The sequence below is a fragment of the Haematobia irritans genome, chromosome 4 (assembly GCF_050003625.1).
Source record: "Haematobia irritans isolate KBUSLIRL chromosome 4, ASM5000362v1, whole genome shotgun sequence".
Classification (NCBI taxonomy): Eukaryota; Metazoa; Arthropoda; class Insecta; order Diptera; family Muscidae; genus Haematobia; species Haematobia irritans.
This window is the reverse complement of record NC_134400.1, coordinates 155,044,908-155,057,982: the sequence shown is the minus strand read 5'-3', so window position 1 is coordinate 155,057,982 and position 13,075 is coordinate 155,044,908.

Here is a 13,075-nt window from a genome sequence, read left to right as displayed (position 1 = left end):
TGTTATTTTCATTAGAGGTGCGTACCACCTTACGAAATTGAACGCTACCGAAAATTTCGTTAGCATAAATAGCAATGCATTTCTTATGGGAATGAAATTTTTCGCTAGAGGTGCATACCGGCCTTTATTCTAACTCCTTGGCGAAAACTGGTATAGTGTTGCCATCGCTTATCAATTTTTTTTAACTCACCACTAGGAATTGCTGTTGCCTGGACACCAAGGCATATTAAAGAGGTAAAGTCATGCAATCAGGTGACTAATATCGACATTCATCTTGTCAAAGGCTTTGTTTACGTTTAGTAGGTTTGTTTACATTCTTTGTGTACATAAATATTACAATACAACAACACTACACATACAAAAAATGTCAACTTAAGTGACCTGCCATTTTAGTTTGACTTTCTAAATATCATGGGGTGTACACACGTTTGCTCGTGACTTTACCTTTAATTAATATGCCTTGCCTGGACACGTGTAGATTATTTTTTCTTGTAATAACTCAACAAATAACAAGGCATATTAATTAAAGGTAAAGTCACGAGCAAACGTGTGTACACCCCATGATATTTAGAAAGTCAAACTAAAATGGCAGGTCACTTAAGTTGACATTTTGTGTATGTGTAGTGTTGTTGTATTGTAATATTTATGTACACAAAGAATGTAAACAAACCTACTAAACGTAAACAAAGCCTTTGACAAGATGAATGTCGATATTAGTCACCTGATTGCATGACTTTACCTCTTTAATATGCCTTGAGGTAAAGTCATGCAATCAGGTGACTAATATCGACATTCATCTTGTCAAAGGCTTTGTTTACGTTTAGTAGGTTTGTTTACATTCTTTGTGTACATAAATATTGCTTTTATTTACATTGTGTCACAATACAACAACACTACACATACACAAAATGTCAACTTAAGTGACATGTCATTTTAGTTTGACTTTCTAAATATCATGGGGTGTACACACGTTTGCTCGTGACTTTACCTTTAATTAATATGCCTTGTTTAGAACCTAAATCTCTTTACAAATCTAAAGTCTTCGAACTTGCAAAATAACGAGATTTCGTAGATTTGAGGATTTAACCTTACAAACAGAAACCCGTAGGTGGACACGCACACACACACACACATTCATTTACAAGGAAAATTGGGACAGCGTTGCAAAAAGCGCATTTTTAGTACTAAAACCACAGTTGTACAAGGCAGTATAGGGGATTTTGAAAGAGATTTTGTTGAAATCCGCTACGAGCCAGCTAATATTCTTTTATTGAAAATCTATTGAAATCTATGAGGAGAATTCGAGCACAGTGTGAATACAATATTAGAATTATTGAACGACAAATATTATAGACAGAACAAAAAAACGCTCTAATAATTCTAATAAACGAGTTGTCAATACTGAGTACATTCAAAACCAGCTCAAGGCATATTAATTATATGACTTTACCTCTTTAATATGCCTTGAAACCAGCTGTTTTAGATTTACTTTAATACGTTTGTTGCCGGGATAATGTTGGGAATTTTGATTACTTTTGACTACTCGTTACTACTCTATACTTTTGAATTGAGTACTCGTTACTACTCGTTACTTTTATAAAAAATAAAAAACGACATTTTATCTATTTTTTAATAAAGGGTGATTTGTTAAGAGCTTGATAACTTAAAAAAAAAAAAAAACGCATAAAATTTGCAAAATCTCATCGGTTCTTTATTTGAAACGTTAGATTGGTCCATGACATTTACTTTTTGAAGATAATTTCATTTAAATGTTGACCGCGGCTGCGTCTTAGGTGGTCCATTCGGAAAGTCCAATTTTGGGCAACTTTTTCGAGCATTTCGGCCGGAATAGCCCGAATTTCTTCGGAAATGTTGTCTTCCAAAGCTGGAATAGTTGCTGGCTTATTTCTGTAGACTTTAGACTTGACGTAGCCCCACAAAAAATAGTCTAAAGGCGTCAAATCGCATGATCTTGGTGGCCAACTTACCGGTCCATTTCTTGAGATGAATTGTTCTCCGAAGTTTTCCCTCAAAATGGCCATAGAATCGCGAGCTGTGTGGCATGTAGCGCCATCTTGTTGAAACCACATGTCAACCAAGTTCAGTTCTTCCATTTTTGGCAACAAAAAGTTTGTTAGCATCGAACGATAGCGATCGCCATTCACCGTAACGTTGCGTCCAACAGCATCTTTGAAAAAATACGGTCCAATGATTCCACCAGCGTACAAACCACACCAAACAGTGCATTTTTCGGGATGCATGGGCAGTTCTTGAACGGCTTCTGGTTGCTCTTCACTCCAAATGCGGCAATTTTGCTTATTTACGTAGCCATTCAACCAGAAATGAGCCTCATCGCTGAACAAAATTTGTCGATAAAAAAGCGGATTTTCTGCCAACTTATCTAGGGCCCATTCACTGAAAATTCGACGTTGTGGCTCGTTAGTAAGTCTATTCATGATGAAATGTCAAAGCATACTGAGCATCTTTCTCTTTGACACCATGTCTGAAATCCCACGTGATCTGTCAAATACTAATGCATGAAAATCCTAACCTCAAAAGAATCACCCTTTAATATTTTCTTGTTTGTAAACATTTAAGAAGAAGTATTCATCATATAATATATATTTGGTGCTTTTTGAATTTCGGGAGTTGACATCACTGGCAAACGGCGTAACAACTTTGAAAGGCGTCAATTTTTGTTTGACCGCCTTTTTGCAGAATCGAAAATTTTTATTTGATAGTATTTGTTTTGTTTACTTTCATGTTGTTGCGTGCCCCCTATAATGGCGCTAAGGTGGCTTCCGACAGCTCGCGGCACAAATCTCAGACGGTTCCAACCCGCCAACCTTAGCCCGGAGGGACGAACACTAATTGAAAACATTGACATATCAAACAGAACAAAAATAAAACGATCATCAACACGAAACACACTATTTGACGGTGGGAGCTTGATCTTTTGCTCCCGCACTTTGCCCTCCCTGCCATGGTTCTTGTTGTCCTAATTTCCTCCTTTTGCAAGAACCCCGTATCCCACACACTCACCTCACATGCCTATTCCACTCAGTTCACCTCCTCATAATGACAAGACTAGCACATCATAATTTCGATTTCACAGAACATTACAAACATATTTATTTTGTCATTGTTAAAAACATTCTAAAACTTATCACTATTGACATAAAACAACAACTTATAAAATTCTCGTTTCTCTTAAACAAAATATGGACACTAACAAAAAAAAAACAAAATATTGAACAACTAACACCAATTTTCAATTAATAAAGTGAGCCATTGGCTCAGATTTGCCTATGTTAAACCTCCAGACGTATTTGTTTTTCTAGCCCTTTAACGGCTCGCAAATATTATTCGTATCACGAAATCCTAACTAAAAGAGCTCTCTTAATTAAGTTTGTAGGGATCTAATCACTCAATGATCCCAAGAATGACGAAATAAAATAAATTTAATTCTACTGTCTAGACGCTTCGGGGACAAATCCTACGCTCACCAGTTTTCCTACTTGGTATTAATTATCCTTACAAACAATTATAACATTAATTTAGAATTTCCTAAAAACTAACAAAAAAAAAACTATGAAAACTAAATAATATTTAGCCTAAATTGTATATATTCAATAATTTACTTTAGCAAGAATTTTAAATTTCTTTTAGATTGTATGTTTTCTTTATGTAGTAACATTATCGTTTTTGAAGTAGAAAAATGATTATTTTCGTTATTTAGAATTCATATATGTTCATCGCCAGTAATTAATTTTTTTCTCTATTTTTCCAGTAATCCAACTGCTGCCACTTGTTGCATAAATTGCGCCGGCTTGGCACTTGGCAGAATCTCTCTTTTCGGTAAGTAATAAAAATTTGTCTTTTACCTTATTTCTCCAATGTTTTAATATTAGAAAATTTCTTCCAAATTTCAGGTTATCTTTGCTGGTTACTCAAAGGTCCACCGATGAGAGATGATAGTTGCGGCTACGCTGGAGTTTGATGCTCTGGACTACAAATTATGGCCTGATGCCGATGGACAAACCTCGCTTCAAACAATTTCCTAGACGAGTTCGATGCAGATAATAACGCCAAACAATACCAATCCACCAAAAAAAGTTGCTGACCCCCAGGTTTTGTTTACTTTAGTGGAGGCCAGCGGTTTATGAATGCTTCCTTTGAATTGGCGTACTACACACAATAAAATAGAAATGCAAAAAAAACACACAAGGACATTAACATGTAATCTAATTAACATACTTTAACCATTTTCCACACTCACTTCTATTAATTACGCCACCGTAAAAATAAATAAACAAAACAAGCACTTCAAAAATCTTAAGTTTTTATAATTTAACGTTTTTTTTTTGTATATGTTCAACTCTGGCACCAATGAACCAGAGTTGATACTTCTGCTGAACTGGGTCTCCAAAAATTGTCACCGACACTGACTAAGTTTACTGACGAGAATGATCGTCTACATGGCGTCTAGCCCTTTTATATGGCCCAACATGACGCTCCAGCCATTTCCCCCATTTTTGTCCGCGTCATGTTTGTTTTTATTTACTTTCCTATGTATCAACAGCTACCAACAATTTTCGTGTTTGCCCTCCATCTTTTCTTCCAACCAGATTCTTTCGCATTACAGGGTTGTATCCATGCCACAGGAATACAGCTCTGTGAATTGGCACCACTTTTGTCGCCCACGCCGAATGTCAGTCAAAAGTCACATTTAATTTCCTGTCTCGACCGAATCCACCGAACATCTAAAAGCCACCATATAAGAAAAATTAAAAAAAAAATGAAAGAAATTAAGGAAATTCATACATTCAACCCATAGCCCATCGTCCCTTGCCACGCAACAAAACTTCGTGCTTTTCCTACCTGGAGAGGAAAGCACGATGTGCGGACAAGGATCCGCGAAGAATCGCGAGAGATGTTTGCCTCCCAAACGTAACCGTAAAACACCTATATCAATTCCTGAATCGATTCTCATAAATCCAACATTTTTTTTCACAGGCCATTAGCCACATCTATTCCAATCCGCTTCACCATCCGAGCTTTAGTACCCTGTCAATTGCATGGAAAACTTACGCCATGGGATACACTGGACCCCACAGGTACGTCTTTATATAGCACTTCATACTCCCGCACTGCGTAGCATTACACAGAACCCATTTTGAATACTCTGGAATTTGCACAAGTTCATGAAAACGGCCATGTGTCAATTCCCACGATACTTGCGTTGTATTCCTATTCAATCCTTTGCAACTTATCAATAGCTACTGGTGTATGTCACTCGACCGCACTAGCAAGGCTATCTTACTAACCATTTGTTGCCTATCTGATCATAAACTCAAAGAAGAGAATTCTTTTCTGAGGAACAAAATTTTAGACAAACAAAGTTTTCCCCTGATGCAAAGAAATTTCCTTTTGAATTAAATAAAAATTGGTAGATTAAATTATCACAACACTTACTACAAATTCGAGTTTATTTGCTATTTAAGAAAATACTTTATAACAAAAGCGAACTTTGTCTGTCCAAAATCTCGCTCCTGAGGAAAGTATTTTCCCCTACTGTGTATATTCCACCATTACCGGGGATACTCACATTCCACCTACTCAATTCATCAACCTATGAATGGAAATATATTCAGTCTGAGTCTTGGCGGGAATCTATTCCAACACGAACCCGTACATCCATTGGTGTACCTTATTGGCTTTAAGTTTAAAGCATATAAATTCAATCAGCAGATTTCGATGCTGAAAGCAGACAATGTTAGGCTCTTACCCCGCCAATCATTCACCAAAAGCAAAGTAGAAGTACCGTGTTGTAAATGTTATCTTAAAGGTACTTCTACAAACAAAATCAAGTGTCCTTACTACTATGCAGCCGCAACTAGATTCTTTCATGTTTCAACCCGGTTATTTCACTAAATTCACTTGAACCCCTGACAGAAAACCTCTGCCATTTTCCACACCAATCTCGCCATACCCAATAAACCTATACAGAAAAACAATATCACCAAAATATTTTCCATTAAAACGTTAATTGAAGTTGACATTTTTTTTTATTAATAAATCAATTGATACAATTAACTTTTTAATCCAAATCGGATGACTAAGTCAGTAAAAAAAATGATGAACATTTTTAAAACTTTAATTAAAGATATATTTCAAACATCAATTGTCAATCCAAATACAAATTCTAACCCAATTAAGAAAGTAATTGAAAATAGATACCTTTTTTAATTAAAAAAAAATAGTTGAGTTTTGCAATCAACATCAATAACATATTTTTTTTTTAATTGAATCAATTAAAGAATTGAAATTTGCTAATGAAATCAATCAATTTTTTGAATCAAGAATTTTTTTATGCCCAATTAAAATTGTGATTGATCTTATCATTTTTGTGATTGAATACATTTCAATACAACAATTAATTGATTCAATTAATTTCGTGATTGAATCAGAAAGGAATATTTCTCTGTGTGTAGCCCTTTTTCTGATCGAATACGCGCCTATATATCATCAGATAAATTGTTAATTTGTCCCTTTCATTCTACTTATATAAATCCACTACATCCCCCCAAAACTACATTAAATCGTACTTCACCTTTTGAGATTTGAGCGCTGTTAAAACCAGGCACATTTTCTGACCCACTCACATCATGGTCATTTGAACCATACAATACCTTCTTACTATCTTTGGGCCATACTAAAATTTTCTTTTGCTTTCGTTTATATTGAACATACCTGCACATTTATTCAACCTTATAGCCCATCCACATTACGCTCAAAATCTACTAAAAGTGGATTCGAAATCCCTTTTTTTTTTATAAGGCCAACGACAGTTGTCTTCCAGTTAATGTAGATTTTGAAAGTGTAATGTACATGAGGTTCCATACCCATATTGAGTTCATAACATGATTGAGTCATATCTGAGGACAGGCATATTTCATCTGGTCATGGCAAATTTCGACACCAATAAAAACAAAATTCAACCTCTAGCCACTAATCCATTCAGAATAAGTGAGTGTATTATTGTCAAATTTGGCGATGTTTTAACTGCGGGCATTTTCATTTCATTTCCTGTATGTACTGGGTTATCATCTATTTGGTTATTAATTACTCGTAAGCAATCCTTCCTCCGTCTACCAAACATCATCATCTATTTATCCACCTTCTACAAAATACCATCAAAAATATGTATCCATCACTTTCGGTGTAGAACGTTTACAATGTTTCAGATACCTACAGTCAATGAAAGCCATCATCATGCTTCACCCTTCGCCCCAACTAAACCAGGGCCATTCTCCATTGATCTGTCAAGACCTCAGCACTATTTTCCCTTTCGACCTCTGGGAATATTCCCTTCGTGGAATGCCACACTTTCATACCGAAGCAAACAAACAATCAAAAATTGACTATTTCTAGTAAAAACAAAACAGTGCTGCAAACACGGGAATACCTGTCATTGGTTAACCATTACCCTACTTTGAGCTTTCTTATTCCCAACATTGTTGCCACCTACTACCCTTGAAGTATATTGTAGCATATTTGAAATCAAGCCCAATTCATATGCTATCACTTCACCATGACCACATTGGTCAGCAGCATTCCCGAATAAAGCTGGGTACTATGTACAATTCTCAAATATGGCTACCCATTTTAACTAATTCATTTAGTTATAAGAACATTATTTGCAAACAGTTCATTGGCACTTTTTGATTCACTATTTGGCAAGACGTGATCAAAAATATGATAGTCCTCATAAATGTATTTGGATATATTTTGGATAAGTCCAACGAAACAAACGACAAAGTATATTTTCTTTTAAAAGCAAATACTTAGGGTAATGTTACCGCAAAAAAAATATGTTCTATGTGCTATGTTCACACTATAATGGAATTGGCTCGCATAATCAGTCAAGGTGGATTTTTTCTTTCGAAATGTATTGTGAATATAGTATTGGTTTATACTCAAGTTATAAATATGGTAAGCCGTAAATCTGGAAGGTGATTATCTGGTCTATGTCAAAATTTCAAGAATGTAAGTAAAATAATGAAACTAATAGTCAAGTGTACTGTTCATTATAAACATCTCCCTCGTCGTAGTCCACAATTAATTGAATACAAATAATCTTAATCTGAAATATTTTCGACTCGAAATCCTTATATACCTCAAATGTCATAACCCGTACCTACACTAAAAAAAAAATTACGTCAATCCTAAGTTTCATTTACATGGACTCTACACTGAGACATACACATGGAGAAAACAAATAAAAACAAAACAAAAGATTAAAAATATAAACAAAATTTAAATAAAAGTGAAAAATATTGTCCGTAGCTAATTGAAAAGTCACAATAACTTGTACTGTGGAACTAAAGGAAATGATAATTAATTTCGTAGCTTATGTACTGTCGCTTAAGAGTCGTCATATATTTCAATAGACTCTCTCATTCTGCCGTTTCTCGTTTCTATACATTTCATTTAACGTGGGGAACTCCCACACCCTGAGATTCTTCTAGCCGGGCTTCTTCAGTCCACATAGTTTCGTCCTGTCATATACTAAGCTAACTTTGCCACACTTCGCTGAAATATCTATATCATGACACAGCCTAGGGGACTAACACACCCGTGTCGCGGTTCATAGAAACATTCGCTTCATTCCAAAAGGGAGTGCCCTGATGACGGTTCCCTGTCCTGAACCATGTGTAGCACCGATCAAATAAGCCTAAATGTGACAAATTACTTAGTATACTGACAGGCGATCACTATGCCTTTGGACGCTTGAGACATAATTTCCCCGCGCATATCTCCATTCCGCCTATTTTCAAGCCTTAATGTCCTTGGCATGATACCGACCTAACGGTTTGCCCTGAAGTGTCTCCAGTTCATACATATTATTACCCACTGGTCTAACAATCCTACACTTTAAAAATTTCTTGCAAAACTTGGCGTTTAGATTCTTTTTAAAATCGGATAAAGCATGATTCCGCCGATAGACCTCTTGTCCTGGAATGAATTTGATTTTTCTGGCTCTTTCATCATACCTTCTCGCACTTGTTTCATATGCCCTGTGCATCTTACTTCTGATGCTCTCTCTAAGAAGTTCCATTTTGTCACCTTTGTTTAGATTTTGCACTTGATGGTCCGTCAATGAATGTAATTTCCTCGCTAATCTATAGTCTGCCCCACTGGTGTACATATTATATCCAAACAAGGCAAAAAATGGATTTACACCAGTGGCAGAATGGACAGCAGTCCTCAGGGCACATTCTATTTCAGACAAGTACAGATCCCAATCCCGGTGATCATTTTCCACATAGGTCCGTATCGCTGCCAGAACCGATTGGTTGACTCTTTCAGAAGCATTCGATTGAGGTGCATAAAATGCAGTCTTTATGTGGTTTATTTGATATGCCTCAATCATTTCTTCAAATGCTTTGGCCACAAATTGTTTTCCATTGTCGCTATGAATTGTCTCAGGCACCCCGAATTTGTGAAAGATTTCCTGAACTAGGAATTTAACGACATTTTGAGTAGTTGCTTCTCTCATGGCATGTAAGAAGGTAAATTTAGTGAAGTGATCTACCACTATAAAAATGTACGCATTTCCATTCTTTGACCTCGGATATTTTCCTAGGAAATCTATGTACAATTTCTGAAATGGCCTTTCTGTTATAACTTCTTCTCCAATCGTAGGGTGTAATGTATGATTTGCAGGCTTCACTTCCTTGCATACCTGGCAATTACGAATATATTGTCGCACTTGAGTCGCCATTTTAGGCCAGTAATAAAATCTCTTGAGCCTTTCTAATGTTTTTGCGATACCACCATGGCCTGCTATCATATTGTCATGAGCCTTTTCTATGAGCGTATGGGTGATTTCTTGCGGAATCCATAATTTCCATTCATTATGCTCTATTGACTCATCGGTAGACTTTCTCCGAATGAAAACTTTATCGCCATCAACTTTAAGATCGGGCAATTGGACTTGATTTTTCTCTATGCTTTCACGTATGTCTTGGTATTCCTCGTTTTCAAAAGCAGTCGTTTCAAAGTCAAGCAATTCCAATTCCACTTCCTCTATTTCGATTCCTTCCTCTACTGGCATTCTTGACAGCGTATCAGCTACAACATTTTGTGATCCTTTCCTATGCTCTATTGAGAAATCGTAAGCCTGAAGTTGTAATGACCATCTAGCCAAGCGTCCACTAAGGTCTTTCAGTGACATTAGCCATTTCAAGCTTGCGTGGTCTGTAATGACAGTGAACTTCATCATCTCCACATATGGACGGAATCTTTTTATGGCTAATACGGCCGCCAAACATTCTTTTTCGGTGACTGAATAGTTTTTCTGGCACGAATTGAGTTTTTGAGAATAGAAAGCAATAGGGTTCTCTGTACCATCTTCATTCTTTTGAAACAGTACTGCTCCGATTCCATAATCAGAAGCATCACACTGAATAAAAAATTCCTTCCGGAAATCAGGATGTCTAAGAACTGGTGCTGAAGTCAGCGCATGTTTAAGCATTCTAAACGAATCTTCCGCTTCAGGTGTTATCGCAAACTTTTTACCCTTTTTCAAAGTGTCTGTTAGGGGGGCTGATATAGTAGCAAAATCTTTGATAAATCTTCTATACCAGCCTGCCGTACCCAAGAAACTTCTAACTTCCCGGGGAGATCTTGGCAACTTTATTTCTTGTATCGCTTGCACCTTTTCCGGGTCCGTTTTGAGCATTCCGCCTCCTATGATAAACCCTAGATATTTCAATTCACGAAAACAAAACAACGACTTTTTCAATCCAATCGTTAGGTTTGCCTTATTCAAACATTCAGCTACTTCCCTTAGAATTTTCAAATGCGTTTTAAAATCGTCTGCTATGATGAGTAAGTCATCCAAATAAATAAACACGTTTGATTTAAGTCTTGCCGGGATAACTTTGTCCATTAGTCTGCAAAGCCGTTGGGCTGCGTTACACAGCCCGAACGGCATTACCCTAAATTGGTACAGTGGTCGACCTGGTACCGTGAAGGCAGTATAAGGCTTGGCCTCTTCTTCTAACTCGATTTGCCAAAACGCATACTTCAGGTCGACACTGCTTATATAATAAGTCTGATCTATACGACTAAGAATTCCATCAATATTTTGCAATGGGTACGCGTCTTTCACCGTCAACGCATTCAATTTTCTTGCGTCAAGACAGAATCTATTTTTGCCTGGTTTTCGTACCACGGTTGTTCGGTTACTCCACGGCCCATTGCTTTCTTCGATTACGTTTAGCGCTAGCATGTTGTCGATTTCCTTATACACTATGTCTTGAACTGCAGGAGAGAGAGGATAATGTTTATCCTTCACAGGGGTTGCACCTTCTATGAGCTTTATCTCATGTTTTTCTATTGAAGTACATCCTAAACCCTTTTCCTCAAACGTTGGAAACATCCTAACCACTTCCTTCAATTCGGTTTCCTGTTCTGCGGATAAAATATGCATCTTCATATCCCTTTGTGTCGAATGTCCATGTATTTCCTTCTGAAGATCCAAACTAATTTCCTCTGCTGAAAATATGTCCGGAGCTAAATCGAAAGCTCTCCAAAAATCTACACCTAAATACAACTTCTGCTCCAAATCAGGGCATAGGTACAGACATATTTCCTTCTCCTGATCTTTATAAATAATGGAAACATTTATTTTCCCAAGAATACGGTGTGGTTGACCCGATGCGGTTGTCACGTTTGAATAAAAAGTTTTTACTTCCACCCCTAACTTATCCACTAATTCCCTACATTCATTGCCTAGCAAACTTACTGAAGCCCCAGAATCTAGAAGCCCACAAATCTCTATGTCTCCAATTCTAACATTCGCATAAGGCCTTGTATCTCTTTTGTCGTTAAATTTTCCAATTGCCTCACAAATGTTTCTTCTCAAAATTTTATTTTCTTTTTGCCTCTCTCTGAGCTTCAAAATCCTTTCGGATATCTTCCTTGCCTTTTCGGGATTGTGAATCTTTAATATTTCAATGGGGTCCTGTTGCACTTTCTCTCCTGTCGTTTCTAAAATTTGTTTCCTTGTCTTTTCATAAATTTCTTTTCTGGTCTGTAGTGGCAGATAATGTCGTATGGCTGTGTATTTGGGTCTATATTCGTTTTCTAGTGTGTCTACTGTGTTGGTTTCGATGCGGGTGGCTCCGAACGATGGTTCCCCGCTACTACCATGTTCTTCCTCGAGTTTCCCGCTTTGCAATTAGGGCATTTGGGCGTAGTCGTATTTGGTTTACCACATTTGAAACAAAACAGGCTACGTTGGGTCGAGGGACAATCCCTAAAGAAATGACCTGGGGCCTGGCAATTCCAACATGCCACCACACCTATAGCGTCTACATTTTCTACGACATCCTCATCTAAAATTTCATAGGCATCATTTTCCTCCACTAGAGCGTTTACCCTCATTGGTCGTTGTGAATTAGTCGGAACTGATGGCTGTTCCCTCTTGAAGAATGTCTTCTCTACTTCTAAACACTCTATTCTAAGTTGCTCCAGAGATGAGACGTTCATTGAGTAGACGATACTTGATAATGATTTTCGCAAGTTCCTCTTCGCTAAACCAATCATCTCATATTCCGAGACTGGCCGTTCGAGTTTTGACCTCATTATGTTTAGATCATGAAAATAGGCGTTAATACTTTCCCCAGGCATTTGCCTCCTTTCCAACAAATCCCTCATCTCTTCGAAACATGATCGCCGAGTTTTATATCTCTCGGAGAGAGCATATTTCAACGACGGCCAATCGGTTACTGTTCCGTTGCGCTGTTGCAACCAAAACCACTCCAGAGCAGACCCTGACAATAAAATATGTATTTCGTCCATTATCTCTTCCCATTGTAATTTATAATGTTTCTGGAAATATTCAAGGCGGTATATGAAATCATCGACACTCAGACTATTAGGACTTCCATTAAAATTGATTCCAAAACGTTCGACTTTTATTCCCCTAGTTGATCCATTTTGGTATATATTCGGCACAACTTGATTATATGTATTACCCGTAGTTGTTCCCGATGGAGTTGTT